This window comes from Callionymus lyra, unplaced genomic scaffold (assembly GCF_982586985.1).
Source record: "Callionymus lyra unplaced genomic scaffold, fCalLyr1.hap1.1 HAP1_SCAFFOLD_365, whole genome shotgun sequence".
NCBI classification, from domain to species: domain Eukaryota; kingdom Metazoa; phylum Chordata; class Actinopteri; order Syngnathiformes; family Callionymidae; genus Callionymus; species Callionymus lyra.
Window position 1 is genome coordinate 32,501 of NW_028258735.1, and position 10,000 is coordinate 42,500.

A 10,000-nucleotide genomic window follows, 5' to 3' on the forward strand; every position below is an offset into this window, starting at 1 on the left:
AGGAGGGGGAGATGAGTGGGTGAGTGTGGCCGAGGTGGGGAACCAGGAGGGCGGCGTGAGGGAGGGGGAGATGAGTGGGTGCTTGGGTGGGTGGGTGGCTGGGTGAGTGACTGAGTGTGAGGGACCAGGAGGCATGGGGGGTTGTGTGGTGTGGTGTGCTGCGGGGATGGGGTACCAGGAGGCCGGGGAACATTTTCAACACTTTGGGCTATTCTTTTTAAACACTTTAGCCTTTTTTTCCCTCTCCCACCCACAATCCCTCCTGCTGCGGGGATGGAGAACCAGGGGCCTGGGTGACATCCTCAGGCGGGGAGGGGTACCAGGGGCCTGGGGAACATTTTCAACACTTTGGGGCATTTTTAAACACTTTGCTCTTTTTCCCCCTCTCCCAACCAGGGGCCTGGGGAGCCTCCTCCTGCGGGCATGGAGAACCAGGGGGCCTGGGGAGCCTCCTCCTGCGGGGATGGGGAACCAGGGGCCTGGGGGGCCTCCTCCTGCGGGGATGGAGAACCAGGGGGCCTGGGGAGCCTCCTCCTGCGGGGATGGGGAACCAGGGGGCCTGGGGAGCCTCCTCCTGCGGGCATGGAGAACCAGGGGGCCTGGGGAGCCTCCTCCTGCGGGGATGGGGAACCAGGGGGCCTGGGGAGCCTCCTCCTGCGGGGATGGAGAACCAGGGGGCCTGGGGAGCCTCCTCCTGCGGGGATGGGGAACCAGGGGGCCTGGGGAGCCTCCTCCTGCGGGGATGGAGAACCAGGGGGCCTGGGGAGCCTCCTCCTGCGGTCATGGAGAACCAGGGGGCCTGGGGAGCCTCCTCCTGCGGGCATGGAGAACCAGGGGCCTGGGGAGCCTCCTCCTGCGGGGATGGAGAACCAGGGGGCCTGGGGAGCCTCCTCCTGCGGGCATGGAGAACCAGGGGGCCTGGGGAGCCTCCTCCTGCGGGCATGGAGAACCAGGGGGCCTGGGGAGCCTCCTCCTGCGGGGATGGGGAACCAGGGGCCTGGGGAGCCTCCTCCTGCGGGGATGGAGAACCAAGGGGCCTGGGGAGCCTCCTCCTGCGGGCATGGAGAACATGGGGGCCTGGGGAGCCTCCTCCTGCGGGCATGGAGAACCAGGGGGCCTGGGGAGCCTCCTCCTGCGGGCATGGAGAACCAGGGGGCCTGGGGAGCCTCCTCCTGCGGGGATGGAGAACCAGGGGCCTGGGGAGCCTCCTCCTGCGGGGATGGAGAACCAAGGGGCCTGGGGAGCCTCCTCCTGCGGGCATGGAGAACATGGGGGTCTGGGGAGCCTCCTCCTGCGGGGATGGAGAACCAGGGGGCCTGGGGAGCCTCCTCCTGCGGGGATGGGGAACCAGGGGGCCTGGGGAGCCTCCTCCTGCGGTGATGGGGAACCATGGGGCCTGGGGAGCCTCCTCCTGCGGGGATGGAGAACCAGGGGGCCTGGGGAGCCTCCTCCTGCGGGGATGGAGAACCAGGGCGCCTGGGGAGCCTACTCCTGCGGGGATGGAGAACCAAGGGGCCTGGGGAGCCTCCTCCTGCGGGCATGGAGAACATGGGGGCCTGGGGAGCCTCCTCCTGCGGGGATGGAGAACCAGGGGGCCTGGGGAGCCTCCTCCTGCGGGGATGGAGAACCAGGGGGCCTGGGGAGCCTCCTCCTACGGGCATGGAGAACCAGGGGGCCTGGGGAGCCTCCTCCTGCGGGGATGGGGAACCAGGGGCCTGGGGAGCCTCCTCCTGCGGGCATGGAGAACCAGGGGGCCTGGGGAGCCTCCTCCTGCGGGGATGGGGAACCAGGGGGCCTGGGGAGCCTCCTCCTGCACCAGGGGGCCTGGGGAGCCTCCTCCTGCGGGGATGGGGAACCAGGGGGCCTGGGGAGCCTCCTCCTGCGGTGATGGGGAACCATGGGGCCTGGGGAGCCTCCTCCTGCGGGGATGGGGAACCAGGGGGCCTGGGGAGCCTCCTCCTGCGGGGATGGGGAACCAGGGGCCTGGGGAGCCTCCTCCTGCACCAGGGGGCTTGGGGAGCCTCCTCCTGCGGGGATGGGGAACCAGGGGGCCTGGGGAGCCTCCTCCTGCGGGGATGGGGAACCAGGGGCCTGGGGAACATTTTCAACACTTTGGGGCATTTCACAAGCGCTTCCCTCGCTTACGGCCACACCACCCTGAATGAGCCCGATCTCGTCTGATCTCGGAAGCCAAGCAGGGTCGGGCCCAGTTAGTACTTGGATGGGAGACCGCCTGGGAGTACTGGGTGCTGTAAGCATTTTTTTTTGCCATTATTTGTGGGTAGAAAAGTGAGAAAAGTGACCTAAAATAGAACCGGGACTAGGCGGCAGTTCCCCCCACCAGGCGGCGGCATTTGGGGCATTATTTGTGGGTAAGAAAGTGAGAAAAGTGACCTAAAATAGAACCGGGACTAGGCGGCAGTTCCCCCCACCAGGCGGCGGCATTTGGGGCATTATTTGTGGGTAAGAAAGTGAGAAAAGTGACCTAAAATAGAACCGGGACTAGGCGGCAGTTCCCCCCACCAGGCGGCGGCATTTGGGGCATTATTTGTGGGTCAGAAAGTGAGAAAAGTGACCTAAAATAGAACCGGGACTAGGCGGCAGTTCCCCCCACCAGGCGGCGGCATTTGGGGCATTATTTGTGGGTCAGAAAGTGAGAAAAGTGACCTAAAATAGAACCGGGACTAGGCGGCAGTTCCCCCCACCAGGCGGCGGCATTTGGGGCATTATTTGTGGGTAAGAAAGTGAGAAAAGTGACCTAAAATAGAACCGGGACTAGGCGGCAGTTCCCCCCACCAGGCGGCGGCATTTGGGGCATTATTTGTGGGTCAGAAAGTGAGAAAAGTGACCTAAAATAGAACCGGGACTAGGCGGCAGTTCCCCCCACCAGGCGGCGGCATTTGGGGCATTATTTGTGGGTAAGAAAGTGAGAAAAGTGACCTAAAATAGAACCGGGACTAGGCGGCAGTTCCCCCCACCAGGCGGCGGCATTTGGGGCATTATTTGTGGGTCAGAAAGTGAGAAAAGTGACCTAAAATAGAACCGGGACTAGGCGGCAGTTCCCCCCACCAGGCGGCGGCATTTGGGGCATTATTTGTGGGTCAGAAAGTGAGAAAAGTGACCTAAAATAGAACCGGGACTAGGCGGCAGTTCCCCCCACCAGGCGGCGGCATTTGGGGCATTATTTGTGGGTCAGAAAGTGAGAAAAGTGACCTAAAATAGAACCGGGACTAGGCGGCAGTTCCCCCCACCAGGCGGCGGCATTTGGGGCATTATTTGTGGGTCAGAAAGTGAGAAAAGTGACCTAAAATAGAACCGGGACTAGGCGGCAGTTCCCCCCACCAGGCGGCGGCATTTGGGGCATTATTTGTGGGTCAGAAAGTGAGAAAAGTGACCTAAAATAGAACCGGGACTAGGCGGCAGTTCCCCCACCAGGCGGCGGCATTTGGGGACCCGTAGTGTGGGCAGAAAACTCACCAAAGTGACTTAAAATAGAACCGGTGCAGGCGGCATGTTCCCCCACCAGATGGCGGCATTTGGGGACCCGTAGTGTGGGCAGAAAACTCACCAAAGTGACTTAAAATAGAACCGGTGCAGGCGGCATGTTCCCCCACCAGATGGCGGCATTTGGGGACCCGTAGTGTGGGTAGAAAACTCACCAAAGTGACTTAAAATAGAACCGGTGCAGGCGGCATGTTCCCCCACCAGATGGCGGCATTTGGGGACCCGTAGTGTGGGTAGAAAACTCACCAAAGTGACTTAAAATAGAACCGGTGCAGGCGGCATGTTCCCCCACCAGATGGCGGCATTTGGGGACCCGTAGTGTGGGCAGAAAACTCACCAAAGTGACTTAAAATAGAACCGGTGCAGGCGGCATGTTCCCCCACCAGATGGCGGCATTTGGGGACCCGTAGTGTGGGTAGAAAACTCACCAAAGTGACTTAAAATAGAACCGGTGCAGGCGGCATGTTCCCCCACCAGATGGCGGCATTTGGGGACCCGTAGTGTGGGTAGAAAACTCACCAAAGTGACTTAAAATAGAACCGGTGCAGGCGGCATGTTCCCCCACCAGATGGCGGCATTTGGGGACCCGTAGTGTGGGCAGAAAACTCACCAAAGTGACTTAAAATAGAACCGGTGCAGGCGGCATGTTCCCCCACCAGATGGCGGCATTTGGGGACCTGCAGTGTGGGTAGAAAACTCACCAAAGTGTCCTAAAATAGAACCGGGACCAGGGGGCCTCTTCCCCCACCAGGTGGCGGGCTTGGGGGGCTTGGTTTCCGGGTAGAAAACTCACCAAAGTGTCCTAAAATAGAACCGGGACCAGGGGGCATGTTCCCCCACCAGGCGGCGGGCTTGGGGGGCTTGGTTTGCGGGTAGAAAACTCACCAAAGTGTCCTAAAATAGAACCAGGACCAGGGGGCATGTTCCCCCACCAGGCGGCGGGCTTGGGGGGCTTGGTTTGCGGGTAGAAAACTCACCAAAGTGTCCTAAAATAGAACCGGGACCAGGGGGCCTCTTCCCCCACCAGGCGGCGGGCTTGGGGGGCTTGGTTTGCGGGTAGAAAACTCACCAAAGTGACCTAAAATAGAACCGGGCTAGGCGGCATGTTCCCCCACCAGGCGGCGGGCTTGGGGGGCTTGGTTTGCGGGTAGAAAACTCACCAAAGTGTCCTAAAATAGAACCGGGACCAGGGGGCATGTTCCCCCACCAGGCGGCGGGCTTGGGGGGCTTGGTTTGCGGGTAGAAAACTCACCAAAGTGTCCTAAAATAGAACCGGGACCAGGGGGCATCTTCCCCCACCAGGCGGCGGGCTTGGGGGGCTTGGTTTGCGGGTAGAAAACTCACCAAAGTGTCCTAAAATAGAACCGGGACCAGGGGGCCTCTTCCCCCACCAGGCGGCGGGCTTGGGGGGCTTGGTTTGCGGGTAGAAAACTCACCAAAGTGACCTAAAATAGAACCGGGCCAGGCGGCATGCTCCCCCACCAGGCGGCGGGCTTGGGGGGCTTGGTTTGCGGGTAGAAAACTCACCAAAGTATCGGCAAAATAGAACCAGGGAAGGGGGGGATGTCGGTCACAAGGTGCCCGAGTCAGAGAACCAGGAAAACGGACATAAATCCAGAAAACCTCGGTGTCTGACTGCTCCTCAAAAAGTGGTCTTTTTGATGTCACGAGCGCAACCACCTAGAGGTTAATGGGGAGGGATGGTGTGAGCGCAAACGGATTTTTCCTAAGTGTGACTGCTCCTCAAAAAGTGGTCTTTTTGATGTCACGAGCGCAACCACCTAGAGGTTAATGGGGAGGGATGGTGTGAGCGCAAACGGATTTTTCCTAAGTGTGACTGCTCCTCAAAAAGTGGTCTTTTTGATGTCACGAGCGCAACCACCTAGAGGTTAATAGGGAGCGAGTACAACAGGGGAGGGAGTGAATGGGCTCGGACTGTGGCCGAGCCTGGTGCCTCAAAATCGGACAAGGTTGGACTGGAAGCCCGCTGAGAACTCTGGTTCTTTTGCCAGACGAAACGAATTTTTTCCGAGTGTGACTGCTCTGCAAAAAGTGGTCTTTTTGATGTCACGAGCGCAACCACCTAGAGGTTAATGGGGAGGGAGTGGAAAAAACGACAAAGTGTTGAGCTCCGGACCGGGATGGCGGGCGACTCGAGCGGTCATGCCCGACTTTGAGACACTTTGTCGCGGTCATGCGAGCGACCTCCACTGCTCCCCGGAGGTGCCCCGGACCGGGTTGGCGGGTGACTCGAGCGGTCCTGCCCGACTTTGAGACACTTTGTCGCGGTCATGCGGGCGTCCTCCGCCGGTCCCCGGAGGTGCCCCGGACCGGGTTGGCGGGTGACTCGAGCGGTCATGCCCGACTTTGAGACACTTTGTCGCGGTCATGCGGGCGTCCTCCGCCGGTCCCTGGAGGTGCCCCGGACCGGGGTGGCGGGTGACTCGAGCGGTCGTGCCCGACTTTGAGACACTTTGTCGCGGTCATGCGGGCGTCCTCCGCCGGTCCCTGGAGGTGCCCCGGACCGGGTTGGCGGGTGACTCGAGCGGTCGTGCCCGACTTTGAGACACTTTGTCGCGGTCATGCGGGCGTCCTCCGCCGGTCCCCGGAGGTGCCCCGGACCGGGTTGGCGGGTGACTCGAGCGGTCATGCCCGACTTTGAGACACTTTGTCGCGGTCATGCGGGCCTCCTCCGCCGGTCCCTGGAGGTGCCCCGGACTGGGTTGGCGGGTGACTCGAACGGTCATGCCCGACTTTGAGACACTTTGTCGCGGTCATGCGGGCGTCCTCCGCCGGTCCCTGGAGGTGCCCCGGACCGGGTTGGCGGGTGACTCGAGCGGTCATGCCCGACTTTGAGACACTTTGTCGCGGTCATGCGGGCCTCCTCCGCCGGTCCCTGGAGGTGCCCCGGACCGGGTTGGCGGGTGACTCGAACGGTCATGCCCGACTTTGAGACACTTTGTCGCGGTCATGCGGGCGTCCTCCGCCGGTCCCTGGAGGTGTCCCGGACCGGGTTGGCGGGTGACTCGAGCGGTCGTGCCCGACTTTGAGACACTTTGTCGCGGTCATGCGGGCATCCTCCGCCGGTCCCTGGAGGTGCCCCGGACCGGGTTGGCGGGTGACTCGAGCGGTCGTGCCCGACTTTGAGACACTTTGTCGCGGTCATGCGGGCGTCCTCCGCCGGTCCCTGGAGGTGCCCCGGACCGGGTTGGCGGGTGACTCGAGCGGTCGTGCCCGACTTTGAGACACTTTGTCGCGGTCATGCGGGCGTCCTCCGCCGGTCCCTGGAGGTGCCCCGGACCGGGTTGGCGGGTGACTCGAGCGGTCGTGCCCGACTTTGAGACACTTTGTCGCGGTCATGCGGGCGTCCTCCGCCGGTCCCTGGAGGTGCCCCGGACCGGGTTGGCGGGTGACTCAAGCGGTCATGCCCGACTTTGAGACACTTTGCCGCGGTCATGCGGGCGACCTCCGCCGGTCCCTGGAGGTGCCCCGGACCGGGTTGGCGGGTGACTCGAGCGGTCGTGCCCGACTTTGAGACACTTTGCCGTGGTCATGCGGGCGACCTCCGCCGGTCCCTGGATGGCGGGCTCCAGTGAGGTCGGCGGGGGAAGGCTCGGGCTGAGGCCGACTTCGGTGCCTCAAAGTCGGACAAGGTTGGATTGGAAGTCCGCTGTGTTGAGGACCAGTGGCATTCGGCGGTGGAACGCTCAGAACTTGGCCGACATCGGTGCCTCAACGTCGGACAAGGTTGGAGTGGATGACCGCTGATAACTCTGGTTCTTTTGCCAGACGAAAGAAATTTTTCCCGAGTGTGACTGCTCTGAAAAAAGTGGTCTTTTTGATGTCACGAGCGCAACCACCTAGAGGTTAATAGGGAGGCACCATAACAGGAGAGGGAGTGAAAAGGCTCGGACGGTGGCCGAGCCTGGTGCCTCAAAATCGGACAAGGTTGGAGTGGATGACCGCTGATAACTCTGGTTCTTTTGCCAGACGAAAGAAATTTTTCCCGAGTGTGACTGCTCTGAAAAAAGTGGTCTTTTTGATGTCACGAGCGCAACCACCTAGAGGTTAATAGGGAGGCACCATAACAGGAGAGGGAGTGAAAAGGCTCGGAGGGTGGCCGAGCCTGGTGCCTCAAAATCGGACAAGGTTGGAGTGGATGACCGCTGAAAACTCTGGTTCTTTTGCCAGACGAAAGAAATTTTTTCCGAGTGTGACTGCTCTGAAAAAAGTGGTCTTTTTGATGTCACGAGCGCAACCACCTAGAGGTTAATAGGGAGGCACCATAACAGGAGAGGGAGTGAAAAGGCTCGGAGGGTGGCCGAGCCTGGTGCCTCAAAATCGGACAAGGTTGGAGTGGATGACCGCTGAAAACTCTGGTTCTTTTGCCAGACGAAAGAAATTTTTCCCGAGTGTGACTGCTCTGCAAAAAGTGGTCTTTTTGATGTCACGAGCGCAACCACCTAGAGGTTAATAGGGAGGCACCATAACAGGAGAGGGAGTGAAAAGGCTCGGAGGGTGGCCGAGCCTGGTGCCTCAAAATCGGACAAGGTTGGAGTGGATGACCGCTGAAAACTCTGGTTCTTTTGCCAGACGAAAGAAATTTTTTCCGAGTGTGACTGCTCTGAAAAAAGTGGTCTTTTTGATGTCACGAGCGCAACCACCTAGAGGTTAATAGGGAGGCACCATAACAGGAGAGGGAGTGAAAAGGCTCGGAGGGTGGCCGAGCCTGGTGCCTCAAAATCGGACAAGGTTGGAGTGGATGACCGCTGAAAACTCTGGTTCTTTTGCCAGACGAAAGAAATTTTTCCCGAGTGTGACTGCTCTGCAAAAAGTGGTCTTTTTGATGTCACGAGCGCAACCACCTAGAGGTTAATAGGGAGGCACCATAACAGGAGAGGGAGTGAAAAGGCTCGGAGGGTGGCCGAGCCTGGTGCCTCAAAGTCGGACAAGGTTGGAGTGGATGACCGCTGAAAACTCTGGTTCTTTTGCCAGACGAAAGAAATTTTTTCCGAGTGTGACTGCTCTGCAAAAAGTGGTCTTTTTGATGTCACGAGCGCAACCACCTAGAGGTTAATAGGGAGGCACCATAACAGGAGAGGGAGTGAAAAGGCTCGGAGGGTGGCCGAGCCTGGTGCCTCAAAATCGGACAAGGTTGGAGTGGATGACCGCTGAACACTCTGGTTCTTTTGCCAGACGAAAGAAATTTTTTCCGAGTGTGACTGCTCTGCAAAAAGTGGTCTTTTTGATGTCACGAGCGCAACCACCTAGAGGTTAATAGGGAGGCACCATAACAGGAGAGGGAGTGAAAAGGCTCGGAGGGTGGCCGAGCCTGGTGCCTCAAAATCGGACAAGGTTGGAGTGGATGGCCGCTGAAAACTCTGGTTCTTTTGCCTGACGAAAGAAATTTTTTCCGAGTGTGACTGCTCTGCAAAAAGTGGTCTTTTTGATGTCACGAGCGCAACCACCTAGAGGTTAATAGGGAGGCACCATAACAGGAGAGGGAAGGAAAAGGCTCGGAGGGTGGCCGAGCCTGGTGCCTCAAAATCGGACAAGGTTGGAGTGGATGACCGCTGAAAACTCTGGTTCTTTTGCCTGACGAAAGAAATTTTTTCCGAGTGTGACTGCTCTGCAAAAAGTGGTCTTTTTGATGTCACGAGCGCAACCACCTAGAGGTTAATAGGGAGGCACCATAACAGGAGAGGGAGTGAAAAGGCTCGGAGGGTGGCCGAGCCTGGTGCCTCAAAGTCGGACAAGGTTGGAGTGGATGGCCGCGGAGAACTCTGGTTCTTTTGCCTGACGAAAGAAATTTTTTCCGAGTGTGACTGCTCCTCAAAAAGTGGTCTTTTTGATGTCACGAGCGCAACCACCTAGAGGTTAATAGGGAGGCACCATAACAGGAGAGGGAGTGAAAAGGCTCGGAGGGTGGCCGAGCCTGGTGCCTCAAAGTCGGACAAGGTTGGAGTGGATGGCCGCGGAGAACTCTGGTTCTTTTGCCTGACGAAAGAAATTTTTTCCGAGTGTGACTGCTCTGCAAAAAGTGGTCTTTTTGATGTCACGAGCGCAACCACCTAGAGGTTAATAGGGAGGCACCATAACAGGAGAGGGAAGGAAAAGGCTCGGAGGGTGGCCGAGCCTGGTGCCTCAAAGTCGGACAAGGTTGGAGTGGATGGCCGCGGAGAACTCTGGTTCTTTTGCCTGACGAAAGAAATTTTTTCCGAGTGTGACTGCTCCTCAAAAAGTGGTCTTTTTGATGTCACGAGCGCAACCACCTAGAGGTTAATAGGGAGGCACCATAACAGGAGAGGGAAGGAAAAGGCTCGGAGGGTGGCCGAGCCTGGTGCCTCAAAGTCGGACAAGGTTGGAGTGGATGGCCGCGGAGAACTCTGGTTCTTTTGCCTGACGAAAGAAATTTTTTCCGAGTGTGACTGCTCTTCAAAAAGTGGTCTTTTTGATGTCACGAGCGCAACCACCTAGAGGTTAATAGGGAGGCACC

General features: G+C 59.0%; 1 non-coding gene across 1 annotated transcript; it reads left to right on the forward strand.

Annotated features, from left to right (window-relative positions):
* The first annotated feature begins 2,139 nt into the window (after window positions 1-2,139).
* LOC148057916 (5S ribosomal RNA) lies at window positions 2,140-2,258 on the forward strand. The gene has a single exon (XR_015710313.1). It is a non-coding gene; the product is annotated as a 5S ribosomal RNA (ribosomal RNA).
* The last annotated feature ends 7,742 nt before the right edge of the window (window positions 2,259-10,000 follow it).